This window comes from Vulpes vulpes, chromosome 4 (assembly GCF_048418805.1).
Source record: "Vulpes vulpes isolate BD-2025 chromosome 4, VulVul3, whole genome shotgun sequence".
Classification (NCBI taxonomy): domain Eukaryota; kingdom Metazoa; phylum Chordata; class Mammalia; order Carnivora; family Canidae; genus Vulpes; species Vulpes vulpes.
Genome location: NC_132783.1, coordinates 22,275,017 through 22,289,248, shown reverse-complemented (window position 1 = coordinate 22,289,248; position 14,232 = coordinate 22,275,017). Strand labels below are relative to the sequence as shown.

The 14,232-nt window shown below is 41.0% G+C and overlaps 1 pseudogene; it reads right to left on the bottom strand.

The window, feature by feature from the left end:
- Positions 1-271: 271 nt before the first annotated feature.
- On the bottom strand, positions 272-13,899 carry LOC140598527 (mitotic spindle assembly checkpoint protein MAD2A-like; annotated as a pseudogene).
- Positions 13,900-14,232: the final 333 nt, after the last annotated feature.

Here is a 14,232-nt window from a genome sequence, read left to right as displayed (position 1 = left end):
CCATTCTATTATATGTGTTAATACCACACCAATATAAACATATTTAAGACAAATTTTAAACATACATATTTAACTTTATTTCATCAACATTTATTTTTTTTTAATTTTTATTTATTTATGATAGGCACACAGTGAGAGAGAGAGAAGCAGAGACATAGGCAGAGGGAGAAGCAGGCTCCATGCACCGGGAGCCCGACATGGGATTCGATCCCCGGTCTCCAGGATCGCACCCGGGCCAAAGGCAGGCGCCAAACCGCTGCGCCACCCAGGGATCCCTTCATCATCATTTAAAGCTTGATTTTATAAAACATAAAATAATTAAGAGTTCTGTATCACAGGAATTTAAACAGTGGCAATACACATAGCTTTGTAGGTTCGAGTTCTACAACAAATCAAAATCAAATAATTGGAAGTGTTTTCAATATGGAAAATATACAAATGAAATAAATGGCAGAGACCTATTATGAGCAATGTTTAATTACTTGCAGGTTGTCATTAGATAATTTCAGAATCTAAACAAAGACTCTCAATATTCATACTTCTGTTGCTGTATTTTACATTTAATATCTCCCTACCTATAATCCAGAGGCAAAGTCCTTGACCAAAAGGTCTGATTTAAGAAGGCATTTAGTTTTATGGCAAAAGTTATCCATCTACAGTTACCACTTTCAAGGAATTGACAACAATGCTGATGTGATCTGCTAGTTCCCTTTTGAACAATGTGCAATAATTTATGCCAACCCTGTATCAAGTCATACAGGTAACAAAAAATGGGACAATTATGCACAGTTCAATAGATGTATAATGTTAAGTTTCCCCAGTCTAAAAATTAACCAGTGATACAAAATTTATCAACTATAGTTGACTTGGTTTCAGGAAAACCGCATCTGAGAACTACAAGTACATCACTGTCCTAATCTCATCCTCAGTCACTGGTCGGAATTTTATAGGCCACCATGCTATTTACTTTGTGGATAGTAGTAGTAAATGAATGAAGACAGACTTCCTCAGAATTGGTAATAAACTGTGGTCCCGACTCTTCCCATTTTTCAAGGACAACCAAATCTTTGTATAAATCAGTAGGTCAAATGAACCTAAATTGGGGATAAGATCATTAAAGTACAATTAGTTTTTGAAAGGTACAAGTATCCTTCCTCTCTCCCTCACATGTGAGCCACCTATCATGTCAGAAAAGCTAGTTTGGCTTGATCTCTAATCAGTTATATTAGCTAATTGCTTTTCTTCAATGGAAATTTTAGTACAGAAAATACTGTACTCCTTTTTACTTAATGAAAAACTCGATTGTTTTTTTTTCTTCAAAGAGAAAAGCCATTAAAGATATTTGCAGAAAGTATATAATTGATCACGAGACAGCATGAATCTAAGCCAGAGAAAAAGAACATCTTGGTTTTGTGACCGCTGTATCCCAATGCCCAGAACCATGGAAGGCATACAGTAGGCATTTAGGGTATATCTGATGAATGAAGGAGTAACTAAGCCAGAAAAGAAAGACACAGTTATACCTGTCTAAGTCTTAATTATATACAAGGAAATGTGTATAAAATAAAAGTAATGGAAGAAATTACGTCAAAATATTCAGGAGTACTGAATGAAAACTTTCATTCTTTCCCTATTCGGCACTTGTAAATAAAACACAACCAGCATCGCTTTAGATTCATGACGTTTTTCTCACTTATATACCATGACATGGATAATTAAGAAAAAACTCAACAAAACTGTTAATTCTTAAAGTAATAGCTTAATCTTTCCACAACAAATCTGAACCATCATGAAGTCATATAATACTTACAAGAGACTTCCAACAGCGGCAGAAACGTCACGGTAGCTGTGATCTGTCGGATTACGGAGAGGATCTCATCCTGGATGGCCTTCTGAGACTTTCCTCTGGGTGTGCTACTGAAGAAACCAAATGAGTTGATTCATTTTAAGTTTTAACAAGTTATTTAAAACACTGGTAAGATTATTTGTTTGATTAAATGCTTCAAAACTCAAATTAAGGAATGCATTCAAAAGGAGTTTTTAAAAAACAATTATAATTTCACTTATTATTCCAGTGATTAAGGCTGATCTTAGTATCAGGTCATTAAATAACAGATGACCAGAAAACCTGCCAAGTGCTTCAAGTCAGGAAACATTCAGCATATTGTAAAATAAAGATAACAATTAGTATCTAAGATCTTTAATTGGCATAATCATTTTGGCATTTTTAGGAATACATAAATGTCTAATTCTGTAGTGCTTCAAAGAAGATGTTATATCAAGTTGTTTTTATTATTAAACATTTTCCAGGGGAGGGGCAAGATGGCGGAAGAGTAGGGTCCCCAAATCACCTGTCCCCACCAATTACCTAGATAATCTTGAAATCATCCTGAAAATCTATGAATTCGGCCTGAGATTTAAAGAGAGAACAGCTGGAATGCTACAGTGAGAAGAGTTCGCACTTCTATCAAGGTAGGAAGACGGGGAAAAAAGAAATAAAGAAACAAAAGGCATCCAAGGGGGAGGGGCCCCGCAAGGAGCCAGGCGAAGGCCAGGGCGAGTGTCCCCAGGACAGGAGAGCCCAGGCCCAGAGAAGCAGGAGCTTCACCAATCTTCCTGGGCAGAAAGGCCTCGCAGGGAGTTGGAGCAGGACCCCAGAAAGGCGGGGATGCCCGCAGGCTCCGTGGGACACTACCAGAGCAACTGCGCCCCGGGGAGAGTGTGCTGAGCTCCATAAAAGGGCTGCAGCGCAGACACGGCTCGACCCGGGAGCAGCTCACAGGGGCTAGGGCCACAGTTCCGCAGAGAGGCGGCTGTGTGGTGGGAGCACAAATCCAACAGCACAGGCCCAGGAGCACAGGGCGCCAGGGACACAGCCCAGGATCCGGCCTCCTCCCGGGACAGGCAGAGGCCAGGAGGGTCCAGGATGGGAAGGACGCTCCTGCCCCAAGCTGAGCAGATCAGCGGCCCCGACCCCGGAGCATCCAGGCCCCAGCAGATGGAGAGCTCCGTAGTTACTTCAGGAGCTGACTCCAGGGCTCCAGAGCAGGCCGCTGCCACTGCAGGTGTTTCTTCTGGGGCCTCAAGGGGTAAACAAGCCCCTCTGAGCCCTGCACCAGGCAGGGGGTAGAGCAGCTCCCCCAAGCGCTAACACCTGAAAATCAGCACAACAAGCCCGTCCCCCAGAGACCAACTAGACGGACAAGTTCCAGGGGAAGTCAAGGGACTTAAAGTATACAGAATCAGAAGATACTTCCCTGTGTTTTTGTTTGTTTGTTTGTTTGTTTTTGTTTTTTTTTTTGTTTTTGTTTTTGTTTTTGTTTTGCTTTTTGAATTTTATTTGTTTCCCTTGGCCTTTTTTTCCCTTCTTTTTCTTTCTCTTTTTCCTCTTTTTTTCTTCCTTTTTTCGTTTTTCTTTTTCTCTTTTCTTTCCTCGTTTCTCTCTTCTCAATTTCTCCTTTTCCCAATACACCTTGTTTTTGGCCACTCTGCACTGAGCAAAATGACTAGAAGGAAAACCTCACCTCAAAAGAAAGAATCAGAAACAGTCCTCTCTCCCACAGAGTTACAAAATCTGGATTAGAATTCAATGTCAGAAAGCCAATTCAGAAGCACTATTATACAGCTACTGGTGGCTCTAGAAAAAAGCATAAATGACTCAAGAGACTTCATGACTGCAGAATTTAGACCTAATCAGGGAGAAATTAAAAATCAATTGAATGAGATGCAATCCAAACTAGAAGTTCTCACGACGAGGATTCATGAGCTGGAAGAACGAGTGGGTGACATAGAAGACAACAAAGAGGGAAACAGAGGAAAAAAGAGACAAACAATTAAAAGACCATGAAGATAGATAAACGGAAATAAACGACAGCCTGAGGAAGAAAAACCTACGTATAATTGGGGTTCCCGAGGGCGCCGAAAGGGACAGAGGGCCAGAATATGTATTTTAACCAATCATAGCTGAAAACTTTCCTAATCTGGGAAGGGAAACAGGCATTCAAATCCAAGAGATAGAGAGATAGAGAGATCTCCCCCTAAAATCAATAAAAACAGTTCAACACCTCGACACTTAATAGTTAAGCTTGCAAATTCCAAAGATAAAGAGAAGATCCTTAAAGCAGCAAGAGACAAGAAATCCCTGACTATTATGGGGAAGAGTATTAGGGTTACAGCAGACCTCTCTACAGAGACCTGGCAGGCCAGAAACGGCTGGCAGGATATATTCAGGGTCCTAAATGAGAAGAACATGCAACCAAGAATACTTTATCCGGCAAGGATCTCATTCAGAATAGAAGGAGAGATAAAGAGCTTCCAAGACAGGCAGGCACTGAGAGAATATGTGACTTCCAAACCAGCTCTGCAAGAAATTTTAAGGGGGACTCTTAAAATTCCCCTTTAAGAAGAAATTCAGTGGAACAATCCACAAAACAAGGACTGAATAGATATCATGATGACACTAAACTCCTATCTTTCAATAGTAACTCTGAACGTGAATGGGCTTAATGACCCCATCAAAAGGCACAGGGTTTCAGACTGGATAAAAAAGCAGGACCCACCTATTTGCTGTCTACAAGAGACTCAGACAGAAAGACACCTACAACCTGAAAATAAAAGGTTGGAGAACCATGTACTACTCAAAGGGTCCTCAAAAGAAAGCAGGGGTAGCCATCCTTATATCAGATAAACTAAAGTTTTTCCCAAAGACGGTAGTGAGAGTTGAAGAGGGACACTATATCATACTTAAAGGATCTATCCAAGAAGAGGACTTAACAATCCTCAATATATATGCCCCGAATGTGGGAGCTGACAAAACTATCAATTAATAACATAAATTAAGACATATTTAGATAATAATATACTTGGTGACTTCGATTTAAGGCTTTCTCCACTGGATAGGTCATCTAAGCACAACATCTCCAAAGAAACAAGAGCTTTAAATGATACACTGGACCAGATGGATTTCACAGATATCTACAGAACTTTACATCCAAACTCAACTGAATACACATTCTTCTCAAGTGCACATGGAACTTTCTCCAGAATAGACCACATACTGGGTCACAAATCGGGTCTGAACCAATACCAAAAGATTGGGATCGTCCCCTGTATAATCTCAGACCATAATGCCTTGAAATTAGAACTAAATCACAACAAGAAGTTTGCAAGGACCTCAAACACGTGGAGGTTAAGGACCATCCTGCTAAAAGATGAAAAGGTCAACCAGGAAATTAAGGAAGAATTAAAAAGATTCATGGAACCTAATGAGAATGAAGATACAATCGTTCAAAATCTTTGGGATGCAGCAAAAGCAGTCCTGAGGGGGAAATACATCACAATACAAGCATCCATTCAAAAACTGGAAGGAATTCAAATACAAAAGCTAACCTTACACATAAAGGAGCTAGAGAAAAAACAGCGAATAGATCCTACACCCAGCAGAAGAGAGTTAATAAAGATTCGAGCAGAACTCAATGAAATTGAGAACAAAAGAACTGTGGAACAGATCAACAAAACCAGGAGTTGGTTCTATGAAAGAATTAATTAAGATAGATAAACTATTAGCCAGACCTATTAAAAAGAAGAGAGAGAAGACTCAAATTAATAAAATCATGAATGAGAAAGGAGAGATCACTACCAAAACCAAGGAATTAGAAACGATTTTAAAAACATATTATGAACAGCTATACGCCAATAAATTAGGCAAACTGGAACAAATGGACGCATTCCTGGGAAGCCACAAACTACCAAAACTGGAACAGGAAGAAATAGAAAACCTAAACAGGCCAATAACCAGGGAGGAAATTGAAGCAGTCATCAAAAACCTCCAAAGACACAAAAGTCCAGGGCCAGATGGCTTCCCAGGGGAATTCTATCAAACGTTTAAAGAAGAAACCATACCGGGGATCCCTGGGTGGCGCAGCGGTTTGGCGCCTGCCTTTGGCCCAGGGCGCGATCCTGGAGACCCGGGATCGAATCCCACATCAGGCTCCCGGTGCATGGAGCCTGCTTCTCCCTCCGCCTGTGTCTCTGCCTCTCTCTCTCTCTCTGTGACTATCATAAATAAATAAAAAATTAAAAAAAAGATTAAAAAAAAGATTAAAAAAAAAAAAAAAGAAACCATACCTATTCTACTAAAGCTGTTTGATAGAAAGAGATGGAGTACTTCCAAATTCGTTCTATGTGGCCAGCATCACCTTAATTCCAAAAGCAGACAAAGATCCCACCAAAAAGGAGAGTTCCAGACCAATATCCGTGATGAACATGGAAGCAAAAATTCTCAACAAGATACTAGCCAATAGGATCCAACAGCACATTAAGAAAATTATTCACCATGACCAAGTAGGATTTTTCCCCGGGACAGAAGGCTGATTCAACATTCATAAAACAATCAATGTGTTTCATCATATCAGCAAGAGAAAAACCAAGAACCATATGATACTCTCATTAGATGCAGAGAAAGCATTTGACAAAATACAGCGTCTATTCCTGATCAAAACTCTTCAGAGTGTAGGAATAGAGGAAACAGTCCTCAACATCTTAAAAGCCATCTACGAAAAGCCCACGGCAAATATAATTCTCAATGGGGAAGCACTGGGAGCCTTTCGCCTAAGATCAGGAACAAGACAGGGATGTCCACTCTCACCACTGCTATTCAACATAGTACTGGAAGTCCTAGCCTCAGCAGTCAGACAAAAAAAAGGCATTAAAGACATTCAAATTGGCAAAGAAGAAGTGAAACTCTCCCTCTTCGCCAATGACATGATACCCTACGTAGAAAAACCAAAAGCCTCCACCCAAAGATTGCTAGAACTCATACAGCAATTTGGTAGTGTGGCAGGATACAAAATCAATGCCCAGAATTCAGTGGCATTTCTATACACTAACAATGAGACTAAATAAGGAGAAATTAAGGAGTCAATCCCATTTACAATTGCACCCAAAAGCATAAGATACCTAGGAAGAAACCTAACCAAAGAGGTAAAAGATCTATACCCTAAAAACTATAGAACACTTCTGAAAGAAATTGAGGAAGACACAAAGAGATGGAAAAATAGTCCATGCTCATGGATTGGCAGAATTAATATTGTGAAAATGTCAATGGTACCAGGGCAATTTACACGTTTAATGCAATCCCTATCAAAATACCATGGACGTTCTTCAGAGAGTTAGAATAAATTATATTAAGATTTGTGTGGAATCAGAAAAGACCTCATATAGCCAGGGGAATTTTAAAAAAGAAAACCATAGCGGGGGGCATCACAATGCCAGATTTCAGTTTGTACTACAAAGCTGTGGTCATCAGGACAGTGTGGTACCGGCACAAAAACAGACACATAGATCAATGGAACAGAATAGAGAACCCAGAAGTGGACCCTGAACGTTATGGTCAACTAATATTCGATAAAGGAGGAAAGACTATCCATTGGAAGAAAGCCAGTCTCTTCAATAAATGGTGTTGGGAAAATTGGACATCCACATGCAGAAGAATGAAACTAGACCACTCTCTTGCACCACACACAAAGATAAACTCAAAATGGATGAAAGATCTAAATGTGAGGCAAGATTCCTTCAAAATCCTAGAGGACAACATAGGCAACACCCTTTTTTTTAACTCAGCCACGGTAACTCCTTGCAAGATACATCCACGAAGGCAAAAGAAACAAAAGCAAAAGTGAACTATTGGGACTTCATCAAGATAAGAAGCTTTTGCACAGCAAAGGATACAGTCAACAAAACTAAAAGACAAGCTACAGATGGGAGAAGATATTTGCAAATGACGTATCAGATAAAGGGCTAGCATCCAAGATCTGTAAAGAACTTCTTAAACTCAACACCAAAGAAACAAACAATCCAATCATGAAATGGGCAAAAGACATGAACAGAAATCTCACAGAGGAAGACCTGGACATGGCCAACATGAACATGAGAAAATGCTCTGCATCACTTGCCATCAGGGAAGTACAAATCAAAACCACAATGAGATACCACCTCACACCAGTGAGAATGGGGAAAATTAACAAGGCAGGAATCCACAAATATTGGAGAGGATGTGGAGAAAAGGGAACCCTCTTACACTGTTGGTGGGAATGTGAACTGGTGCAGCCACTCTGGAAAACTGTGTGGAGGTTCCTCAAAGAGTTAAAAATAGAGCTGCCCTATGACCCAGCAATTGCACTGCTGGGGATTTACCCCAAAAATTCAGATGCAATGAAATGCCGGGACACCTGCTCCCCAATGTTTCTAGCAGCGATATCCACAATAGCTAAACTGTGGAAGGAGCCTTGGTGTCCATCGAAAGATGAATGGATAAAGATGTGGTTTATGTATACAATGGAATATTACTCCGCCAATAGAAATGACAAACACCCACCATTTGCTTCAACGTGGATTGAAGTGGAGGGTATTATGCTGAGTGAAGTAAGTCAATCGGAGAAGGACAAACATTATATGTTCTCATTCATTTGGGGAATATAGATAAGAGTGAAAGGGAATATAAGGGAAGGGTCAATAAATGTGTGGGAAATATCAGAAAGGGAGACAGAACTTACCTACTCCTAACTCTGGGAAACGAACTAGGGGCGGTGGAATGGGAGGAGGGCGGGGGGGCGTGCCTGGGTGGTGGGCACTGAGGGGGGCACTTGACGGTATGAGCACTGGGTGTTATTCTGTATGTTGGTAAATTGAACACCAATAAAAATAAATTATTTAAAATAATAAAATAAACATTTTCTAAAATAGACCAAAGGCTTCAGGAACAAAGTACATTTCATTATGAGAGAGAGTTCTGAGTTTACAGGTAAGCATGCCTTGGACAATGCTAAGAATTAGCATATAATGAGGGGGCATTTCCCATCCAGAGGATCTAAGAACTTCAGTTCAGAGTGTCTTAGGAAATTCATAGCATTAAATGAAATACAGTAGAGCTGCATATCAAGCTAGGAGAACGTCTAGGATAATACTTCATGGTTAAAAGTACCTTGACACAATCCATTAAATGGGCCACCTAATACATCCTAATACACCTAATACATAGCTTACATATAGCACCATAAATACTAACGGTTGAAATTCATGGATTTTAGACTAAGGGCAGTTATGTTAAAAGTACACTATACAAGTCCATAATAGGCATGACTCTTTTGTGAGCACAGTTTGTGAGTCTTATTCTTCTCCAAAGGAGATCTAACATAATTAGAAACAAACTACCTTATACAAAGCTAGTTCAATATAGTTAGAACTCATTTAGTCAAGAAAACAAGTTTTGGGAAAAAAATCATGAAAATGGAAGCAGTTTAATTCATACTTACCTGTCATCTTTTGCAGTCTTGTCGCACTCAATATCAACCTGCCACCTTTCAAGGACTTCACTGCTTTCATTATTTGAGATGAATACCACCAGTTTCTGAACTGAACACTTGTATAACCAATCTGCAATATAGAACAAGGCATCTGTTTTGATTCACTGCATTACAAAGTAACTCTTCCCAGGTCTCACTTTCTACCCTTAGCAAATCCTACCACTGGTATTTTGGAACTCCTCCAACCTGTACAGAAAACTTGCCTCACGATAACCTAGCTCCCGTTTTCCAATTCTCAGTATCCATAGCAGATGTAGTTATTACTGAATGCTAAGCACAGAGTAGTGAACATGCAGTATACTGTAATCCAAGGTAAATTGCAGAAGATGAGCATTAATCTAATCATTACAGCAATGAATGTAAATTTTTAATTGTAATAAGTGCTAAGAAGGTGCAGTATGTGATCCAATGAGAGAATATAGGAAAATTTGACTCAGGGAATTCTCACTTGACTTCAGTTCTACTAGTAAATACCATTAAATATGCAAAAGGTTACAGAAAAGGGTACAGGTCTAAAATACTGGAAAGCAAAAAGTATCTGACCAGAGGAATGAAAGGGTAATACAGATACAGTTAAGAAAGGGAGAATGGGGGATCCCTGGGTGGCGCAGCAGTTTGGCGCCTGCCTTTGGCCCGGGGCGCGATCCTGGAGACCCGGGATCAGATCCCACGTCAGGCTCCCCGTGCATGGAGCCTGCTTCTCCCTCTGCCTGTGTCTCTGCCTCTCTCTCTCTGTGTGACTATCATAAATAAAAAATAAATAAATAAAAAATTTAAGAATTATTAGATATTCCACAAAAAGCCAAAACAGAAAAAAAATCATTTGGATTTCATCAAAATTAATAACTTTAAAAAAAAAAAAAAGAAAGGGAGAATGAACAAGGTCGGTTTGTGCAAGATACATAGGGGTCAGACCACACAAGGTCACATGGGCTAAATTAAAGAACTTATACTTCAAGAACCAGGGAAGTCATTACTGTGTCTGAAGCAGGGTGTGATGTGATTAAACTTATATTTCAGAACTATCCTTTTGGCTGTGATGTGTGGAAAGTAGAGTGGAAGTAAAGAGAGGATCTAGGGATGCTAATTGATTAGTAATTCAAGCAAGAGGTACTGAAGGCTTATAGAAGGATAAATTGGGAGAGATGGATCAGTATAGGTAGAGTGAAGAGATTTCGTGGTTAAAATTGTTAAGATTTATTGGATACTTATGAGACTAAGGAAGAGGAAATACTCAGGGATAGTTCCCAACTTTCTGGTTTATACCACTGGTTGGAAGGTTGATCCATTCATTGAGAGAAAGAGAATGGGAATGAGACATGATGCTTACAATTTTATAAGGTTCTATTTTTCTTCTTTTTTAAAGATTTTATTTATTTATTCATGACAGAGAGAGAGAGAGGCATAGAGAGAGAGGCAGAGACACAGGCAGAGGGAGAAGCAGGCTCCATGCAGGGAGCCTGATGTGGGACTCGATCCCAGGTCTCCAGGATCATGCCCTGGGCTGAAGGCAGTGCTAAACTGCTGAGCCATCCGGGCTGCCCTAAGGTTTTATTTCTAAGTCATCTCCACACCCAATGTGGGGCTGGAACTTACAACCCAAGATCAAGAGTTGCATGCTCTACTGACTGAGCCAGCCAGGACCCCCTTAAATTTAGTTTTCAAGTATCACTAGGATAGCCACATGTGGATATCAAGGGAGCCACTTACTATATGAGCAAAGAGAAGACTTGGGTTGGATGTATGTTTGTGAATCAACTACACAAAGATTGTTAGTAAAGTTATGTATGTGTCAGAAGTCATCTTAGAGATTATAATAAGGGGGCCTCATAATGAGCCCTGAATTAATCTTGGAACTTGGGAAAATATACTCAAGAATACACAGTTGTTGTTTTCTTTCAAGAGACACAAACAATCTTGTAATATTTAGGACTTGTGGGCCCCCTAGGTCTCTTGCGTAGTCTTTTAAAAACTAGCCTTTCAAAATCTGAAAACACTCAGTTTGCAGGTAGTACAAAAATAGGCCACTTGTTGGATATGTGCCCTCAGGCTTGCCAACCCCTCGACAAAAAACAACCTTTTCTCAATTTTGCTCTGAAAAGGAAGAGATTGGGTAGTCACTTAAAGATCTGGGGTGGGTGGACATTTTTTTCTTTTAAAACTGAAGACAAATGAAACCAATGAAAATATCTCAAAAGAAAGAAGTCAGAAATACCAGAGAAGAACTAGGGTAGAGTCCTTAAGAAGGCTAGAGGGATGGGGATTCAAAGAGATTGAACAATTTGCCTCTAAGAAGAGCAATTCCTCCATTCTAACTAAAATAAAAGGGACAAATTAAATAGGAAGGTGTACATACAACCGAGGTGAAATGTCATCAGTGTAGTCTTAAAGGAGACAACCTAAAAGCCAGTAACTTAGGCAGGGTTTGCTTCTTCATCAAATTAAGGTGACATAGATTCTTAGTTACTTCTATGTTGCAGGCTAAGTAATCTGAGTATCGCCCTGGGTGATTTAGCCCTGAAGATGATAAAAATATAATTAATAGAATTTTAAAAATAAAGCCTCTTGAAACAATATATATATATATATATATATATATATATATATATATATATGACTTAGGAATAAAAAAATACTATAATGTTTTTTTTGTTTTTTTTTTTTTTTTGGAACTAGCTTTGGAAGGTCAAATGAGGAGCCAGGGAGAAACATCCTATAACACAGAAAAATTAGAAGTGAGAATCCTAAGTAGAGAAAAACATGGGGGAAAAAGAGACAGAATAGATGGAGAACAAGTATTCAGGAATTTCTTGAGCTACAGAAAAACAAGGAGTGTTCAGATAGAAACGGCTAACTTACAGGCAGGATTTTAACAAAGACAAATGAAGAAAGTAAGACATTAAAATACTTTATTGGGTACTCTATTAGTAGTATTTTTTTAAGTTTAGTTCCCAGGCTGGATCCAATTTCATTTTCTTTTATCTTAAAATAATGACGGTTTTAAACTCTAGGCAGCTATAGAAAATATGTCATGTAAAAATATATAGTGGATTTCTCTCCAATAATAAACATCATCATAGTTATGTAAAATTCCAACTTGTTCCACCTGGCTACACGAACTGCAAAAATCACTTCAAAAAGAGTTGATAGAGATTGTTTTGTGAAGCCAGATCAGATTCCTAACATCAACGTATTTAACCCACTCAAAATGTGGTAGGGAAGAGTGGAGTTTCTTTCACTTTATTATTTCCTTCCTTCCGAAGGAGAATCGCTATATTTGAGATTGCAGTGTTTTACACCTCTTTGTATAGAGCTGAAAAATGAACACCAAGATGCCAGAAAGTAGGGTCCAAGAAGGCCTGCGAAACTCAAATTGGTTTTCAACAATTAAATACCTTTCACTTGTTCCACTACATTACTGAGTTATTTTATGAGCTCAGGATCTGTTGTTATAAGCAAGGTGAATCCGTATTTCTGCACTCTGGTAGAGGTTTCAGGTGGCCACGCTGATATAAAATGCTGTTGATGCCAAATGCTGAAAACAAAAGGAATGTCAAAGTTATTTCCACTTTGTAACTCTGGAAAATAAAACCTATTTAGATGTGGCTTCGGTTTCATTCATGGCATCAAACTGAAAAAGCCTAAATGTGCGTTTGTGGGTGTCTCGCTGAAAGCAGAGTAGGTGAAAAGTGCCACTGAAAATCCTTAAAAATGTTGCTTCTAAATCAAAAGAACACGATACGTGCTTTTATGCGGAAAGAAAAATGCCAAACTGCATTAACCTAGCGTCAAAGTAGAACTACAAGCTCACGGTAATGCAAGCCCCAATTCAGGTTATGTGATCACAGGGTGTCCAAATAGGCTTTTGTGTCTGGATTAGCAATTGACTGATTAACCGGTCCAATGCTCCAGAGCAAGCCTCTCCCTCACTTTTCCCTCCTCTTCTCCTGCCAGAGTCTATTAGAGGGTGCAAACATGGCCTGGTCCAGGACAGAGTTTCCTAAATCCAGTCCATCGCCCTCAGTGCCGGAATCAAAGCTTGGTGGATGGGCTGTGCAAAATGTACTGGGGCTCCACCCGCTCGGGGCGGTGCCGGCCGGCTGGGCTGGGAAGCCTGTGGGATCCGCAGTTTAAAGCAAGGCTGCTGGGAGGGGCCGGCGCGAGGCAGGCCTGGGCAGCACCTGGGCTTCCCGCTGCCCCAGGAGCAAGGCGCCTAGATTAGATTCTCCAGCCAGGCGGGCGCTGGAGCAGAGCCGCCCCACCGCCACCCCCGCCCCCGCCTCCGTGGCCCCGGGCCTCCAGGGCCGCCGGGCCTCAGCTCTCCCCGCCCTCTGGCCTGCTGGAGCGGGACTTGCAGAAGAACTCGGCCACGATGTCCGCGCTCCCGCGCAGGGCGATGCCTTGCTCGCGGGACAGCTGCAGCGCCATGACCAGGCCTAGGGACGAGGGAGCGCGCTGCTACCCGGCAGGCGGCGACCGCACAGCCTCCAACGGTTCCCGCCACTCGTTTGGAAAGTAACGACGCTGCTCCCCGGGGCCTTCCGCGCAGGCGCGAGGAGCCTCTCAGCCCGCCCAGCGCCAGTCTCCCTTCTCGCCGGAGGGGGGGCGCCTCGCGCAGGCGCAGTGGGTAGGCGTGGTCAGGCACTTCCGGGTTGTGGGGCTCCGAAGGGTCCTGGCGGGCCCCTGTAATTGTGGTCGCGGGCAGCAGCTGAGGCGAGAGGACTGCAAAACCTGCTTTGACGCCCGCTCCCGAGGCCTGCGGACTGAGCGGCCCAGGATCCCAGCTCGTCAGTGCCAAAGCGATTGTTTCTTTTTTTTTTCTTTTTTTTTTTAATTTTTATTTATTTATGACAGTCACAGAGAGAGAGAG